This window comes from Aotus nancymaae, unplaced genomic scaffold (genome assembly GCF_030222135.1).
Source record: "Aotus nancymaae isolate 86718 unplaced genomic scaffold, 86718_ANA_hifiasm-v0.15.2.pri h1tg000011l, whole genome shotgun sequence".
In the NCBI taxonomy this organism is placed as follows: domain Eukaryota; kingdom Metazoa; phylum Chordata; class Mammalia; order Primates; family Aotidae; genus Aotus; species Aotus nancymaae.
Window position 1 is genome coordinate 43,314,786 of NW_026988422.1, and position 18,032 is coordinate 43,332,817.

General features: G+C 38.6%; 1 protein-coding gene across 5 annotated transcripts in view; it reads right to left on the minus strand.

Moving 5' to 3' along the window:
- Nucleotides 1-18,032, minus strand: part of GPR135 (G protein-coupled receptor 135) — a 96,239-nt gene that overhangs the window by 55,228 nt on the left and 22,979 nt on the right. For 2 of the 5 annotated variants that reach the window (XM_064374890.1, XM_064374889.1), the window contains one exon: nt 11,936-12,690. The exons of 2 other annotated variants lie outside the window; for them this stretch is intronic. The gene's annotated coding sequence lies outside the window, so the exon portion shown is untranslated. Of the gene's footprint in view, nt 1-6,216; nt 6,941-11,935; nt 12,691-18,032 lie in introns of those variants that run through there. One more of the 5 variants, XM_064374892.1, reaches the window with a different exon arrangement.

Below are 18,032 nucleotides of genomic sequence, written 5' to 3' on the forward strand. Positions count from 1 at the left end.
GAATCTGATGAATTGACAGAAGCACGCTTCAGAAGGTGGATAATAACAAACTGCTCTCAGTTAAAAGACCATGTTCTAGGCCAATGCAGAGAAACTAAGAACCTTGAAAAAAAGGTTAGATGAAATGCTAACTGTAATAACCAGCTTAGAGAAGAATATAAATGACTTGATGGAGATGAAAAACACAGCACGAGAACTTCGGAAGGCATACACAAGTTTCAACAGCTGAATCGATCAAGCAGAAGAAAGGATATCAGATAGAAGAACAAATAATGAAACAAAATGAGATTACTCTCTATACTTTTCTTTGGTATCCCCAAATGTATTCTGTAACAGTCAGGAGATGGAACCATACCAGTTATGTTAACTGAGAAAAATTCATATGTAGATTTGTTAGTTAGGTATAACGTTGTTAACCAAGTAACCCAAAGAGTGAGAAGAAAACTCTGAGATATGGCAGAAGTAGCCCCTGCAGGAAGCAACTCCACCTCTAGGGCTGAAAGGACAAAGGAAGAGGCTGTAATTATTAAAACTAGAATGCAGAAAACAGACTGCCTAGGGTGGGACCCAGACCTTGGAAGAGGGGATGTAGTTGGTCACTGCTAGTGTCTCTAAGCAGGGGTAAGAGGAAGCTGGTTTTGCAAGTGTTAGAAAAACTACACACTGGCCCCAACAGCTGTTACTGGAATGATGTGCAACTGCTGGATGGAAGCAGTGAGGCTGCGGGATGATTCACACCCCTGTCCTCCCTCGAGCCCTGCAGCTTCCCTCTATTGGCAGGGCCTAAGAAAAAGCCAACTGGTCAAATAGAAATGTGGTTTGCAGAGTCCTAGCTCCAGCATCAGAAAGCAAGTATGGAGAGTACATTTGGAGGAAAAGATAAAAATGAGGAGAACTCCATAGCCTCAAATATCACTGGAAGGGGCCGAGCACAGTGGTTCATGCCTAATTAATCCCAGCACTTTGGGAGGCCAACGCGGGTGGATCATTTGAAGTCAGGAGTTCAAGACCAGCCTGGCCAACATGGTGAAAGCCTGTCTCTACTAAAAATACAAAAATTAGCCAGGCGTGTAATCCCAGCTACTCAGGAAGCTGAGGCAGGAGAATCTCTTGAACCTGGGAGGTGGATGTTGCATTGAGCTGAGATCGAGCCATTGCACTCCAGCCTGGGTGACAGAGCGAGACTCTGTCTCAAAAACAAATGAATGAATAAAACCACTGGAGAATTTAACAACCTATTTGCCTAACCCAAGTTTCTCTCTTGAACCCAGGTTTTTTAACCAATCCTCTGTTGGAATACTTATTTGCATGCCCTATGGTTACTTCAGACTCAATATGTTCTAAATTGGTCTCATTACCTTTCTCTTTCCCCCTGTCCTCTTCTTCCGCCCTGCTCTATGTGAAATATATAAATGCTATTTCATCAGTACACCTCTGGCTGTTTGCACTCACATTGAATCAATCATTAGAGTCCTTTCATTTCCCTTAATATCTCTCAAATCAGTTCCCTTCACTTTAGTCCCATTGCTACTCTCTTAGTCCCTGCCCTCGTCATTTCCTACCAAATTAAAACATTGTCTACTAACTGGTTCTGCTGTCTCACATTTTACTCTGTTGCTATACCCTGGGCTCTAATTTCCTGACAGTGAACCCCTATACAAGCAGAATAATCTTTCTTAAATACAAATCTTGTCACCCTGCCCTCTGCCTGAAATCCTTTACTGGCTTCTCTTAATCTTCAAAATTCCTTTCTCTTTGGTATGACTTAGAAAACTGTCCAGCCTTAATTCTAGCCTCTCTCCTGTCCCCATCCCCTTTCTTCAGTAAAATCCAAATTCAATCATCCTATCATACCACACTGCCTAGATTTCTTCAGCCTTGTTATGTTCTTGATGGCCTTTGTATATTCGTACATCCCATTGCCTTTTCTGGGTTTATCTTCCTATTTCTCACTTCCAAACTTTCTTCCTCTTTCTAATTCCTTTCCACCCTTCAAGATCAAACACAAGCTTTAACTCCTAGGAGGATTCTGTCTCAGCCCACATGCCCACATCCAGTCTGTCAGGGTCACTCCCTTGAGTCCCCACTCCACTTCATGTTGGGCTTCTTGGGGCTATTCCTGAGTGGTTAGGAGTGAGAGCTCTAAGCCAGACTCTATGTTCAATTTCCAGCACTTCATCTTGCTGTCTGTGTGACCTTGGGAAAGGTATTTAGCCATGCCATCCTCAACCCTGCATATGTAAACCAGGGCTTATAATACTACCTTCTGATCATGGTTATGAAGATTAAATGAGATACGCAAAAGCCCAATCCCAGTTTTCAATCATTCTTTTTAAAGTGTCTCACATAATTCTCTGGCTATTGGTACCTGTAGATTATTAAAACCAGGGCGCAAATTGATAGTGTACTGCTTTAGAACAACACTAATCTTCTGCTAAACCCTCAGCCACATCTATTTTAGAAAGGCCAGGTCCAGATGGATACTATCATTGACTTGATTCTACAATTATTTGGGGATGGGCTCAAGTCTTGCATTTTTTTAGGTACTAGGGCCTTTGACTCTCTTTGGGAAACAGAGCGAATTCTTTGCCAGCCCTGAGATCCTCTGACTGGTGTTAAAGTGCATTTAGTGGGAATGTCATTAACTTTTTCATGGGAAAGATGGAATTGGCCGGCACCCTGCTTCTCCCTTCCAGTTTTTCTGTGGTCCTGGCTGTGCCTAGAGAGGGAAATCCAATGAAGCGTGAGGTCAGGCAATCCAAGCTCTTCCCCAGGGTGCAGTCAGCCAGCAGGACTCGGTCCTACCTTAAGGCAAACACTACTTCTAAACATTTATTTATACTTTTGAACCCAAGGTCCAATGGGAACATAAAACAAATGATTCCAAAAGAGATTACCCCCCACTGATTTCTTCTACCACACACAGAGAAAAGGAAAACCATGTACAGTCCAATAGCAGGGAACTTCTCCAAAGAGCTTCTGACTACCATGTACGAAGCCCTCAAATATAGCTATGGGGAGAGCAATGCTTGGGGAAGGCACATGGACAGAATGAAGGCATAGGCATGTTTTTAAATTTTCTGTTCACTAGACCTATCCTTGACTTTTCACATATTTCCCAGCTGAAGAATCAAGATCAATGATAACACAGGAGAAAAATGTTCCACTGTGGCCAGTTTGTGTTCCTCCAGAGAGTCACTTGCACACACGTGGATGGGCAGCCAGGAGACCTGGTTGACCCCTGAAGCAGCTGGGAAGGTCAGGCTACTCCCTGGGAGCTGGGATGGAGTGACCACTGTCTTTTGGTTCTCTGGGAGGATACAGCTCCCACTGGCCTTGGTCCCACAGTGGACTGTCACCTCAGATGGCTTCACTGAGACAGAATGAGTTACTGGTAACAGTCAAGCTCTACAATGTCCTACTGTGTCCCCCTCTGAGAGCACTGAGACTCTGACACTCCCACTAATGGGCTGTGAAAATGACTAAGAAAAATGTAGTAGGGATAGCTTTTTAAAAAGCATGACAAGTTTTTTAGCCTTGCTCAAAAAATATCTCTCCTTAAGGAAAAAAAGCAAGAGGGGCTGAGGATGGGCATGGGGGTGGGAGGGAGCTAAAATACTGTGTATGGGAAGTCACCTTCAAAGGAATACAGGACTGCAGGGTGACTCATGTTCCGTGGAAATGGTTTACATTCTAATACCAAATCTACAGACTCATAAAACCAGGCTGTATGCAAGCATTTTGCACGTGTTCATCATCATTGTTACATGTCACAACTATATTACTTTCATAACTAAGGTATAATCAAGTTGTGTCTTTACTTTTTATTCTTCCACACTGCAGCGCCCCCTGCCTGACATGTAGAAGGATGATCAAAGTGCTGGTCCTGCATGAAAGGAAGCTATCACAAACTATTAATGAGAGATGTTTCAGCCATCTTAAAATTGGTAAGAGATACAATTTTCATTTTGTAAATTAAAGGCAGCTTGCAATTATTCACTGTAAAGAAATAAAGGAAGGAAAGATTATGGGCTTATGTAGTTGGCTTTTGAACATATTTTATATTAAATATATTTGAATGTATTTATTTCTATTTTTGAACATAGTTTTAATCTAGGATTGTGGAAAGCCAAGTCATTTCCTACAAACTAGACAAAGTACATTGACGTCATACCTTTAAAAAAAACCCTGAAAAAAAAAACCAAACAAAACAAAGAACACTCTGTTTAAATGAAATTGCTCAGAAGCCCAATGTATAAAATGGGTATAAATGGAGCAGCTTTGGTGGAAGCAGAGATTGCAGGCCTTGAGCCAAACCCTCTTGGCTGTCATGTCCACCTCATAGTGACACCAAAGGTGCTCTGGAGAGAGCAGTTTACATAGGCAAATGAGCACACACAAAGATGTTCACCATCATTAGCCATTAGGGAAATTCAAATGAAAACCACAATGAGATATCACTGCACACCTATGAAAATCGCTTAAATAAAAAAGGGTGATGATACAAATAATGGCAAAGATAGGGAGAAACCAAATCACTCATGCAGTACTGGTGGGAATGTAAAGTGGTATAGCCACTCTGGAAAACAGTTTGGCAGTTTCTTAAAAAAACTAAACATGAGCTGAACACAGTGGCTCATGCTTGTAATCCCAGCACTTTGGGAGGCCGAGGTGGGCAGATCACCTGAGGTCAGGAGATTGAGAACAGCCTGGCCAACATGGGGAAACCCCATCTCTACTAAAAATACAAAAATTGGCCAGGTGTGGTGGCACATACCTGTAATCCCAGCTACTCAGAAAGCTGAGGCAAGAGAGTCTTTTGAATCAGGAGGCAGAGGTTGCAGTGGGCCAAGATTGCACCACTGCACTCCAGCCTGGGTAATAGAGCGAGACTCCATCTCAAAAAAACAAAAACAAAAACAAAAATGCACAAAAAACTAAACATATAACTACTATGCAACCAAACAACTGCACTCCTGGGCATTCCAGAGAAATGATAACTTCTGTTTACACAAAAACCTGTACACTAGTATTCATATGAGCTCTATTTGTAATAACCCCCAAATGGAAACAACCTAGATGTCTTTCAACAGATGAATAGGTTAAACTGTGGTACATCTATACGATAGAATACTACTCAGCACAATACAAAGAAGCCAATTATTAACACATTGAACCTGGGCGAATCTCCAGAGGATTATACCATGTGAATAAAGCTCACACCAAAATGTTGCATACTGTATTATTCCGTTTATGCAACATTCTTTAAATGACAAAATTATAGAAATAGACAAAAGATTCATGTTTGCCAGGGGTTAAGAATGTGGAAGGGAAGTGGAAATGGCTTTAAAGGGCATGAAGGATTGTGTTGGTGATGAAATGACCTGTATTTTGTCTGTATATATGTAAATATTCGGATGTAATAGTGTACCATAGTTTTGCAAGACATTGCTATTGGGAAAACCGGGTTAAAAGTACATGGGATCTCTTCATTATTTCTTACAACTGCAGGGGAGTCAAAATCTTTCTCAGAATAAAAAAAATCAATAAATTTTTTTAATCATAAAAAAGATGATCTCTCCAAATCCTGTGTTCTGCTATGACTTGAATGTCACTTGTTTCACCCTGTTCAGACTGATTCACACATCACTCTAGAGATGGCAGTATGCCCTTCAGACAAATGTCAGGTTCTAGGGGAAGCTCAATTTCCCTCCTTCTAATCCAGTAAAAAGCACTTACTTAATATCATGAATCAACAAAGTATCCAGTGCCGGAAATGAACCTACTGTTTTTTTCTTTTAAGTTCATGTCTCCTCTGCACTAGGTAGGTATTTAAGTGATAAGGCAGAAAATGCAAGAAAGAAATAATATCAGTGAGAGATGATTGGTTAGTTGGATCATGGCATGTACCTACCTCATTTCAAAAAGTGATTTAGGATATGTTATTTTAAAAACACGTGTTCTGTACTGTGGTAGGCTGAGTGGTAGTCCTCCAAAGAGGTCCATGGTTTAATCCTCAGAACATGTGAATATGTTACCTTGCATGGTAAAAGGAACTTTGCAGATGTGACTAAGTTAACGATCTTGAGATGAGCAATTAGCCTGTGCTATGCAGTTGGGCCTGATATAATCTCTGAACAGAGAGAGGAGAAGACAATTTGTTAAGGAAAGCAGAGACTGGAATGATAATGGCCATAGCCAAAGAATATTGGTAGCCGCTGGAAGCTGGGAAAGGCAAGGAATATTCCCTCTGAAGACTTCAGAAAGAATCAGCCCTGCTGACACCTTGATTTTAGCCCTATGAGATTCATTTCTGATTTCTGACCTCCAAAGTTGTAAGAGAAGAATAAATGTGTGTTGTCTTAAATCACTAAGTTTGTGGTAATTTGTTAAAATATCAACAATAAATTCATTGAAGGAGAAGAAAATAAAGAGGGGAAAATATGATAAAGCAATATCTTACTCTTTCATGTGTTTAATTTTATTGAAATACTAATTTGAAAGCAAGATTTACTTCTTATAAACTCTATGTAGACTGTGCACTTGAAAGCTTACCAAAAGCAAAAAACGAAAACAAAAACCAGTCAACTCCCATAGCAAGACATTGTATGATCTCTAATAATTTACTTTTTTGAACTCTGCTAGTAAAAAAATCTCATGTTAGAAATTCCTTTTAGGCCAGGCGCAGTGACTCACACCTATAATCCCAGCACTTTGGGAGGCCAGGGCGGGCAGATCACTTGAGGCCAGGGGTTCAAGACCAGCCTGGCCAAAATGGTGAAACCCCATCTCCAGTAAAAATATGAAAATTAGCCAGGCATGGTGGCCTGTAGATACTCAAGAGGTGAAGGCAGGAGGATCCTTTGAATCTGGGAGGTGGAGGCTGCAGTGAGCCGAGATCACGGTACTGCACTCCAGGCTGGATGATAAAGTCTCAACTCTGTCTCAAAAAAAAAAAAAAAAAAAAAAAGAAAGAAATTAAAAAACATTTTATTACGCGTTTCTATGATTTATCATAGTCTCAGTAAGAGTTAAGGTCAATATTATCTCTTTATTTCCATTTTAGGAAACCAAGAGTCAAGTAAATTACAATAAATTATTTAGAGCTTGGCATGCATTTCTCCGTTCTTTCTCTATTTCATATTTTGAAGCTGGCTTTTTTTCCATAACCTCTGACATCAGTCTTTTTACAATTAAATCATCACTATTTGTTCTTAAATTAAACAGGTAATTATTGTCATATATAAAAATATATACACATAGATACATATGTACACATATAGAAATATACATATATGTACATATGCACACACGTACATATCATAGGAATTAAATTACTCCCCTTATTTACAGTAGACATGTGAAAACAGTGAAGATACTGATTTTCAAAATGGTGAATTTCAGAACATGATATCTCTCATGCCCTAGAAAGTCTTTAGGATGTTGTTAAACAGCAGTTTGAGAGCATTTAAAAAAGAGGTATAATCCTCAGGAGTCAGCAACATGGTTTCCTGATGGCTTCTAGAATGACAAATCTCAATAGAGTTGGTATTCACCTAATATAAGAGCTCTGGAACATTCTCTTGTCCCAGTATATGCCACATCACACAGGCTCCAACTGGCACAGGACTCTGTTTCAGAGAGTGCCTATTAGCATGTGAATGACTTGAGAAGAAACAATGTTCTTGCCAAGATTATATATGTATGGCTTAAAATATAATTAGAATATGCTTTTAAAATGTGCCACACATGTTTACAAACCACAGAACATCAGAGTATCTCTCTGAGAGCATCTAACCCAGCCCTATAGAATCCTTCCAGAGCATCTACTTGAATATCCCTAGAGAATGGGAACGTACACCCTCCCTGTTCAACCTATTCATTAGACAGTTAATTTTTATAGAGTAAAACTCTGTCTCTATCTGACATCAACTCATCATTCATCTGTAAATTAAAAATAAAATCCTTTTCTTTTTTTGAGACGGAGTTTCCATCTTGTCACCCAGGCTGTAGTGCAGAGGCCATCTCCACTCACTGCAATCTCCGCCTCCCAGGTTCAAGTGATTCTCCTGGCTTAGCTTCCCGAGTAGCTGGGATTACAGGCACCCGGCACTACGCCTAGCTAATTTTTGTATTTTTAGTAGAGACAGGGTTTCTCCATGTTGGTCAGGCTGGTCTCGAACTCCAGACCTCAGGTGATCTGCCCACTCAGTCTCCCTAAGTGCTGGGATTATAGGTGTGATCCACTGTACCTGGCCCAATCCTGTCCTCTTTTAACACCTGGAGACAGTATCAGGCTATATCAGGCCATTCTTGCATTGCTGTAAAGAAATACGCAAGACTGGATAATTTATAAAAAATGAGATTTGGGCAGGATGCGGTGGCTCACACCTGTAATCCCAGCACTTTGGGAGGCTGAGGCGGGTGGATCACGAGGTCAAGAGATCAAGACCATCCTGGTCAACATGGTGAAACCCCGTCTCTACTAAAAATACAAACAATTAGCTGGGCATGGTGGCGCATGCCTGTAATCCCAGCTACTCAGGAGGCTGAGGCAGGAGAATTGCCTGAACCCAGGAGGCGGAGGTTGCAGTGAGCCGAGATCGAGCCATTGCACTCCAGCCTGGGTAACGAGAGCGAAACTCTGTCTCAAAAAAAAAAAAAAAAAAAAAAGAAATGAGATTTATTGGCTTGCAGCTTTGCAAGCTGTCAACTGGAAGCATAGCACCATTTGCTTCTGGGGAGGCCTCGGGAAGTTTCCAATCATGATGGAAGGCAAAGGGGGAGCAGGCACATCACATGGCAAGAATAGGAGCAAGGGCCAGGGGAGGTGGCATGCACTTTTAAATCATCAGATCTCATGCACTAAGGTGAAGACAGCACCAAACCATGAGGAATCTGCCCCCAAACACCTCCCACCAGGCCCTGCTTCCAGCATTGGGGATTACAATTCAACATGAGATTTGGGCAGGGACAAATATTAAAACTGTATCACAGGCCCTGCTTCCAAAATTTTTCTTTTTTCCCAAGTTAAACATATATTTTTTCTTAACTTTTCACAGGTTATTTTCCAGGCAGATCTAGCCACACTAATCTCTGCTGCAAATTTTTCTAAACCAGTTTTATAATGTATTGCTCAGACCAGGACAAATACTCCAGATGTCATCTGCACAACAGGTTATAACAGTTATGAAGTTAATATTCTGTGTTCATCTGTGTGGCATGAGATCTCATTAGCTTCACTGAAATAATTACATCGAACTATGTTCTTTTGTATCTTTTTCCAAGTCATCATAAAAAATGTTTTATAGAAAAAAAATGTAAGGATTAAACACTGTGTTACTCTAAAAGAGATATCCTACCAAATAGACACTTAGGGTATTGTGTTGGTTCAGCCAGCTGTGACTCCACCTCACAGTTCAATAAAGAGCCAGCATTTCTCTATTCTCTTCAAAAGGCTGTGCTGGAAGACTTCCAACCATGCTAGTCATGGTACAATATAGGTATGGCATTCCCCAGATGTAACAAATTACTAATGAGGATAATTTGGCCTGTCTTACAATTACTGAACTACTTTTCTGACTCCCAGCAATAACTTCTTTTCTAATGTTCTTCCACCATCTGTTTAAAATGAGCTCTTGAATTTTTCTAGGACATGATATCATCTTACAGGATTTGACCTTTTGAAAATCTGGATGAGTAGGTGTCTCGATTTTCCTAACATCAACTATCCCCCAACAGTTTTGAAGATTATATAGAACAGTTCTGAAAGCATCTCCATATTTGTTCATCGCCCTCGGATAAAATTTATCTAGACTTAGGCATTTGCACTAAATTAAAAACAACCAGAATCCAAAAGGACTCCCCTGCCTGCCAGTGACTTAGGTGTCACATAATAACTGTGGTAGAAGGGGATCTGCAGTCACCAGGCTCTTTAAAGATACCACAGAGGCAGCATTGTGGCCTGCATTCAGTTCCTTTCTGTTTCATGAAGCTACCTTTGTGTTCAGCTGCTTGGTGGTATGAAGGATTTCACAGCAAATGGCAGTAGATAAATCTGCTATTGTATCCACTGATTATTAACACAATTTATTGGGATTACTGCGCTAGGAATTATCCTATTTCTTCATAACATGAGATGTTTACTTTCTTATTGCCATTGAAATTGAATGCTACTAAGGCAGCTATCAGCATTTGTCACAAACATGAAACTAACTCCTAAAATTTAGGCCTTAAATATGGACATGAATGTAGAAGACACTGTAATATCTCTCCAAAATCAATTTCACCCTCTCCCTTTGTATAGGTTGTATTGGATGGGGCTGATTTCATTCCCAGTTCCAGAGTTGCCCCTGGGTTGCTTTGAACACCATTTGACACAAAGATTGATTAGGGATAAACATATGACTTAATGCTGACCATCAAAGCAGGATTCAGGACATTTTTTCCATGGCTTTGAGAGGAAAAGCCATCTCCTTCCCCTGGCTGCCATTGCACCCATCTATTAATCAGGAGGAAACCAATTTGAAGGTAACTCTACACATGACAGTGACCAGAATTTAAGCAAAACAAAACTAAACAAAAATATCACACACATCGAAACAGTGTCCTTGATCAAAATAACTCTGAAGCTTACACTACTATGGGACCAGCCTTTCTCAATCAAAGTTTGATAGAAGAAAGAAGAAATGAACCCTAAGGTATACATTATATGCAACAAAGTACTTTCTCTCCTATGCATCTGGAATGGTACTAAATATGTCCTGTCTTTGGGAGAACTAAGAAAATAGTTGCTCAAATTACTTTTGTGTTCTGTGGTTCAAATGAGGAACTCTGGTTGCAAAAGCAATTTGACTCTACAGTTTGGTGTACTGATAAAGTCATCTTTATTGTTTAAGCTAGTTTGAGTTGGGGTTTCCATTTCTTACAGCTCAAAGCTTCCTAACTAGTATAACTATCAACTTCCTTTTGGAGACACGCTTCTTTCTTGTACTTCCATCTGTTGCTCCTATTGCAATTTCAACAAAATTACAGGGAAATTTTCAAAAAAATTACCAGAAAATCTGGCTCAGCAGATGCAGAATTCCGTAGGTTATCTGCTGTATGCTCACTTGATTCATTTCTCATTCACAAATGCTGAACAATGACAAAAGAGTCAATCCATGAGGAAGATATAACAATTATAAACAAATATGCAACTAGCAGAAACTGAAAATGCATGAAGGAGAAACTCACAGAATGGAAGGGAGAGATAGACAATTCAACGATAATGGATGATATACCATTATCACCATTATGTACCAGTTATCCTAGGAATGCAAGGTTTGATTAACATCCAAAATTCAATCAACTATATTACAAGATTCCAGGGCAAAACCTACATGATCACCTCAGCAGATGCATAGAAAGCATTTGAACACATCCAAAACCTCTTCATGACAAAAAACATTCAGCAAACTATTAACAGAAATAGAAGAGAACTTCCACAACCTGATGAAAGGCATTCACTAAAAACTCAGAGCTAATATTTACCTGGGAAAAACAATACTTTCCCCCTAAAATCAGGAAAAAGACAAGATGTCTGCCCTCACCACTTGTATCCAACCTGAAGGTTATAGCCAGGGAAGTTAGGTAAGAAAAACAAAATCTTAGGTTGATGAAAAAGTAATTGCAGTTTTTGCCATTACTTTTAATTGGCAAAAAATGCAATTACAGCCAAATAAAAGGCATCTAGGTTAGAAAGAATAAAACTATTTTTATTTGCAGATGAAGTGATACTGTATTTGAAAAATCCTAAGTAATCTGCTAAAAAAATAGAACTAATTAACAAGTTCAGGACATTTGCAGGCTAAAAGATAATAACATTAAAAACAGTTGTCTTTCTATATACTAACAATGAACAATCCAAAATGAAATTAAGAATTCCATTTATGATAGCAGGACAATGAAAAGTGCAAAACTTGTACTCTGAAAACTACAAAAAAATGTTGAAAGCAGTGAATGAACACCTAAACAAATGGAAAGACAATTTGTGTTCACTAACTGAAAGATTTAATATTATTAAGATGGCAATATTCTATAAATTGAGCTGTAGATTCAATGAAATTCCTATCAAATTCCCAGCTAGCTTTCTTGCAAAAATTGACAAGCTGCTTCTAAAATCCATGGAAATGTAAGAGGCCCAGAAACAATCTTGAAAAAGAATAACAAAACTGGAAAGCTCACACTTCACGATTTCAAAACTTACTACTACATTGTTACTGTAAACAAGACAGTATGAAACTGACAGAAGGATAAACCCATATTCTGGAATACAATTGAGAATCCAAAAATAAACCCTCATATTTACAATCAATTGATTTTCAGTGATTGTCCTGGGATAATTCAATTGGGGAAAGAATAATCTTTTCAACAAATGGTACTGTGACAATTAGATATCTATGTTCAAAAGAATAATATTAGACTCCTACCTCACACTGTCTATAAAAGTCAACTCAAAACAGACCTAAATGAAAGAGCCAAAAAAACCAAACTCTTAAAACAGCTCCCTCATCCACCGCTGCTGCCTCCTTCTTCTGCCTCTCCTGGTGCTGCTTGTGTGCTCGTTCGGTGTGGACCTGGTACTTCTGGTGAAGCGGCAGCTGAGGAGACTCCGGCGCTCGCCATGACACTCAGTAAACTAATGAAAGCCTATTGTGAACAACAGGGATTGTCAATGAGGCAGATCAGATTCCAATCTGACGGGCAACCAATCAATGAAACAGACACACCTGCACAGTTGGAAATGGAGGATGAAGATACAATTGATGTGTTCCAACAGCAGACGGGAGGTGTCTACTGAAAATGGAACCTGCTTCTTTACTTCAGAACTTTGTTCTTTAAAGATCAAGATTACATTCTCAATTAGAAAACTGCAATTTGGTTCCACCACATCCTGACTACTACAGTATAGTTTTCTCTATTCTTTCATTTTCCCCTTCCCCATTCCTTTATTGTACATAAAGTAACTAGTATATGTGCACAAGCATATTGCTTTTTTTTTTTAACAGCCAATGGTATATTTTGATTGACATCAAGTGGAGACGGGATGGGGAAAAATACTGATTCTGTGAAAATACCCCCTTTCTCCATTAGTGGCATGCTCATTCAGCTCTTATCTTTATATTCTAGTAAGTTATTTTGCTCTCACTGTTTAAAAAAAAAAAAAAAAAACATAAAAATCCTTGCATATCTTGTTTGATTGGAGACTTTTAATGTTTTTCATTTATCATTGTAAAATCAAGGACAATTTTATAACTTTTTTGTAGGTAGCTGTTACATGTAGGGCACTCTCTTTAAGTAGGGATAAATTACTCTAAAACCAAAAAAAAGAATCCTAGATAGTTTTCCCTTCAAGCCAAACGTCTCGTTGTTTAAATAAACTTCTTGTTTAAAAAAAAAAAACATAGATGTGAATCTTTGAGAACTTAGGATAAGCCTATTTAGGTATGCCAATAAAAGCACAGCAATAAAACAAACAAAAAAGTAAATTGGACTTCATAGAAATAAAATACTTGGGGACATCAAAGATTTTAACAAGAAAGTGAAAAGACAACCTACAATATGGGAGAAAATACTTGCAATCTTGATATATGACAGAAATTTGTATCCAGAGTATATAAAGAACTCCCACAAGTCAACAATAAAATGACAACCTGATTTAGAAATGGGGAAAATACTTACATAGACATTTCTCCAAAGAAGACATATTAAATAAAAATGGCCAACAAGCACACAAAAAGATGTTCAACATCATTCACTATTAGGGAAATGCAAGTCAAAACCACAATAAGATATTCCTTCATACCTATCAGGGTGACTAATACTAAAAACAAAACAATACGCCATAAGAAGTATTGACTGGAATCCTTATACATTGCAAAATCTAAAATGGTGCAGCCACCCTGGAAAATAATTTGGCAGTTCCTCAAAATGGTCAACAGAGTGATACCATACACGACCCAGCAATTTCACTCCTAGGTATATACTCAAAAGAAATGAAAACAAATGTCCACACAAAACTCATACACAATGTTCATAGCAACACTATTCATAATTCCTAAAAAGTGTAAACAACTCAAATGTCCATTACCTGATGAATGAGTAAACAAAATGTTTTTATCTGTACAACAGAATGTTATTCAGCAATGAAAGAAGTACTGATATGAGCTACAGCATGAATGAACCTCAAAAACATCATGCTGAGAGAAAGAAGTCAGATGCCAAAGACCACATATTGTATGCTTAATTTATATCAAATATCCAGAATAGGTCAATCCATAGAGACAGAGAGTAGTGTTTGCCAGAGTCAGGGAGGAGAGGGAAATGGGATGGGTACGGGGTTTCTTTTTAGTTTAGGAAGTTAGATAGTGGTGAGAGTTGTACAAGTTGTACAAGTAGGTGAATATACTAAAAAGTACACTTTAAAGGATAAATTGTATGGTTTGTGAATAATATGTCCAAGTTGTTATTTAAAAAAACATGCTTGAACAGCTTTTACAGTTTTGCTTTATCATTTACTATATCTCAGGCCTCATTACCATCAATATGGTTGTGAAATGAACTTTTAAAGACATTTAATGTAGAACTTCCCAGTTAGAGAAATAAAATTTCAACAAAATAATGTTTAATGAATTCTGAATTTGTCATATTAGACAAAGTAAGTCAAACTATTGAAAGCATGAGATAAAAAGACAATAAAACTTGGGCATAAAAACATGTTTCATGACTACAAAGCTTAGTATAAAAATATTTGATAAATTAAAAACATGGAAAAGTGAAAGCTTATCATTACTTTTAATTATTTTATTAATCTCAAATGTTATGAAAAGAACTAAAGCAGTTTATTTGGCTGAACATATATTAATTACTTAAAAATAAAGCATAGCCATCAAAATAGCATGCTTCAAATGCCTGTCCAGTGATTTACAGCTAATTGCCAAATATTCTTCTGTTGCTAAGTCTGCTTTATTAAGGTGTGCTAAATTAGTTAAAATGAACTCAAGCATAGCATATTTCTAGCATATTTTTGATAAAATGTCACAAACATACATTTTCCTTCATATTTTAAAAATAGTAGGAAACGCTCTTGTGTCATATTTCCCAGGAAAAATATAAACAGATTTGTGTATGGGAAGCTTATTGTGCAAGGGTTTCAGAAAATAAAAACTGTGAGACATTAAGGAAGCAGGTGTGAGCAAAAAGAGAGTTGAATTGTGATGTAATTGCAAAAAAGTCTCAGCTAATCCCATAGGCGCTTGGAAGCTAGAATGGCCTTTCAGAGTTGTCCCAAATTAAGACAAGGGGGCCTGATTTGTGTATCCCCACACTGACCAGTCATTGGATATGGTCTGCACCTGGGGTGCTAGGTGAAGAAATTCCTTTCACCTGAGGGCAATTCTTAGCGAGGGATTTGCTCTGCGCCATCAACAGGTAATAATTCCTACAGCTGGGGAAATGAATGCCTTAGTCCTGAAGTAAGTATCTAAACCAGACACCACAGTATCCATTCAGTCCACCCTTTGAACGGCTCAGACCCATTCGCTCTGTATAAAACATTCACACCACCTGGGAATAGCTTCCTTTTGGTTGGTGTCTTTTCCAAGTGAAATTTACAAAAGGAAAGTTGGTGGGATGAAATATAATCCCCACCACTGCACCTGATTGCAGGCTTACAACTTATATTTAATATCTCTCTTCTCTATTACCATTTTGAATTATCATTACTTTTGGCTGGCATCTCCACTAGCCCTGGGGGGCTTACCCATAGGGGTGACCCAGACCCTCATTACTGTGCCATCAAAGTCTTGCTCACTATGCCCTCCTTAGGGCCAACATGCTGCATTGTTCCTTCACTGTCAACTTTAGACAGGAGAATATCAAGAGATGTCCCAGTATACCACTATTCTTTCCCTCTCCATTGTGGAACAGCAGTCCTGCCTCCCACAGAACCTGTGGTTCTTTGAAATGCAGTCCCCAAAGCATAGCTAGGTTCTCACATCTGGGGAAGCCAGCACTTAACACTTCAGCCTCTTGCTCTGTGTCTCACAGCATGACTGTTGATGTTTTGATGTGTACTAAATAAACTGACATTTCTTTCAAACTGTCTTCTCTACATCTTTTCAACACCATGTCAACAACCAGAATACCAACATATTATTTTAGAAATGTTGAGAAGTTCTCCAAAAGCAGAGAATACATTCATGAGGAATGTCTGCTCCTCTTTTTCCATGTGAGCTATACTATTTGGGGACAAAATTAGTCAAAGGAGTAGCTTAATTTTTAATGGACAGGAAGGAAACTTCATTCCATGCTAATGACGTACCACTTACCCCATAATTAGGGAGGATGTTTATTCAGCCAGGATGCTGAAAAATACATTTTAAGATATAGAGGCAGTATCTGTGTTCATACTATATTGGTTGTTAAATATTTTGACTATGATACTGTGACATGGTAAAAGCCCCATAAAACTGCATACCTCAACCATACCTTGGCTTTCTGTTGAAACTGCTCTCTATAACCCAAATGTAAATAAGTAATTAAGGACTGTAATTTCCACCCGACCCAGACAATGTGTAAACAAATGCTTATCTTGACTTTTGTGAACAACTTAAGTAACAATCAGAATGTCAAAAGTCCCCTGGAGCCCCTCACCCTCATCTTCGCCCAGGAATCCACTGGAATGTCCAGAGCCCCTGACCCTCATCTCCGCCCAGGAGGTGATTTACAGAATCCACTAGCCCTCAGAATGTCTGAAGCCCCTCACCCCCACCCCTGCCCCTCACCCTCACTCCCGAGGTGATTTTACGGGTATAAAAGGTCTTGACACCCCTTTCGGGGCCACGGGTTGGAGAGATGTGAGTCCTCTGTGGCCGCCGGCAATAAAGACCCTGCAATTTGGCATACTTTTGTCTTGGTGTTGACTTTCTATGCTTGGGCCGTACAACAATACCTGCAATTTGATAATTGCAGGTAAGTTGTAGGTACATAAAGTTGATTAGCCTTTTGGCACCAAAGGCAAACAAACAAACAAAAATCTAGAAACTATTTAGAAATATTTGACAGCCTTGACCTCAAGTTCACCTCTGTTATAGTGCTTTGATACACAAGAGTATTTGATTTGTTTTAGAATAGACTGTCAGGTTATCCATTTTGTGTTAAATCCAACACTCTGTGTTTAATTTCTGGTTATTTTTGTTTGTATTTATCCCAATTATTGATTTAGAATAAAACCCACTTTTGACTCGGACTTTTTTCTACTACATATTTTTCAGGAAAATTTTTACAAATAGGCTGATTGAGTAGACTATATGGAAATGAACAAATCTCTTTTTATCAGCTCTTTAAAAGTGTGTAGACGTGTAATACAAAACATTGCTCCAATTAAGAAAGCAAAAGTACAGATATGCTTACATTGAAAAACATTTTTTGAGACAATGGTATATTTTAATAGTCTACAGTAGCTCATTTATACTTACTTGGGTTTATGAAAAGAATAATGAGGAATTCTTATGGCAGATGAGAGGAATAATGTAAAAATAAAGTGAACTAAGAGTGTATTTGCAAAAAATTTTGTGACTTGCCCAATCTATGTGCTTCATAAGACAACTATCTGTTTCATTGCTTTCCACCAAGGTCTAACTGAGAGCCTGGCACATAATAGAGGCTCAATAACTGTGTGGCAAAGGAATAAATGTACAAAGTGTTCACTGCCCATCTGATACACCATAATTGCAGACAACTTCTCTCTCTTCTTCCCTCCCTCCTCCACCCACTCTTGTTCTTTCCCTCTCCTTATCTCTCTTTAGTCTCCTCTTTGTTCTTCCCTTCCTTCTCTTCTCCTTTCAAAGTAGGTAACAGGAAGACATTTAGGAGACATTCATTAGAGAATGTTCAATAGCAAAAAGAGAGCAGAAAATGTATACAGCATCACATTTTCCATCCCTTCTTTTCTCTTTTTTAACCAAATCTTGAAACTCTGAATTTATGTG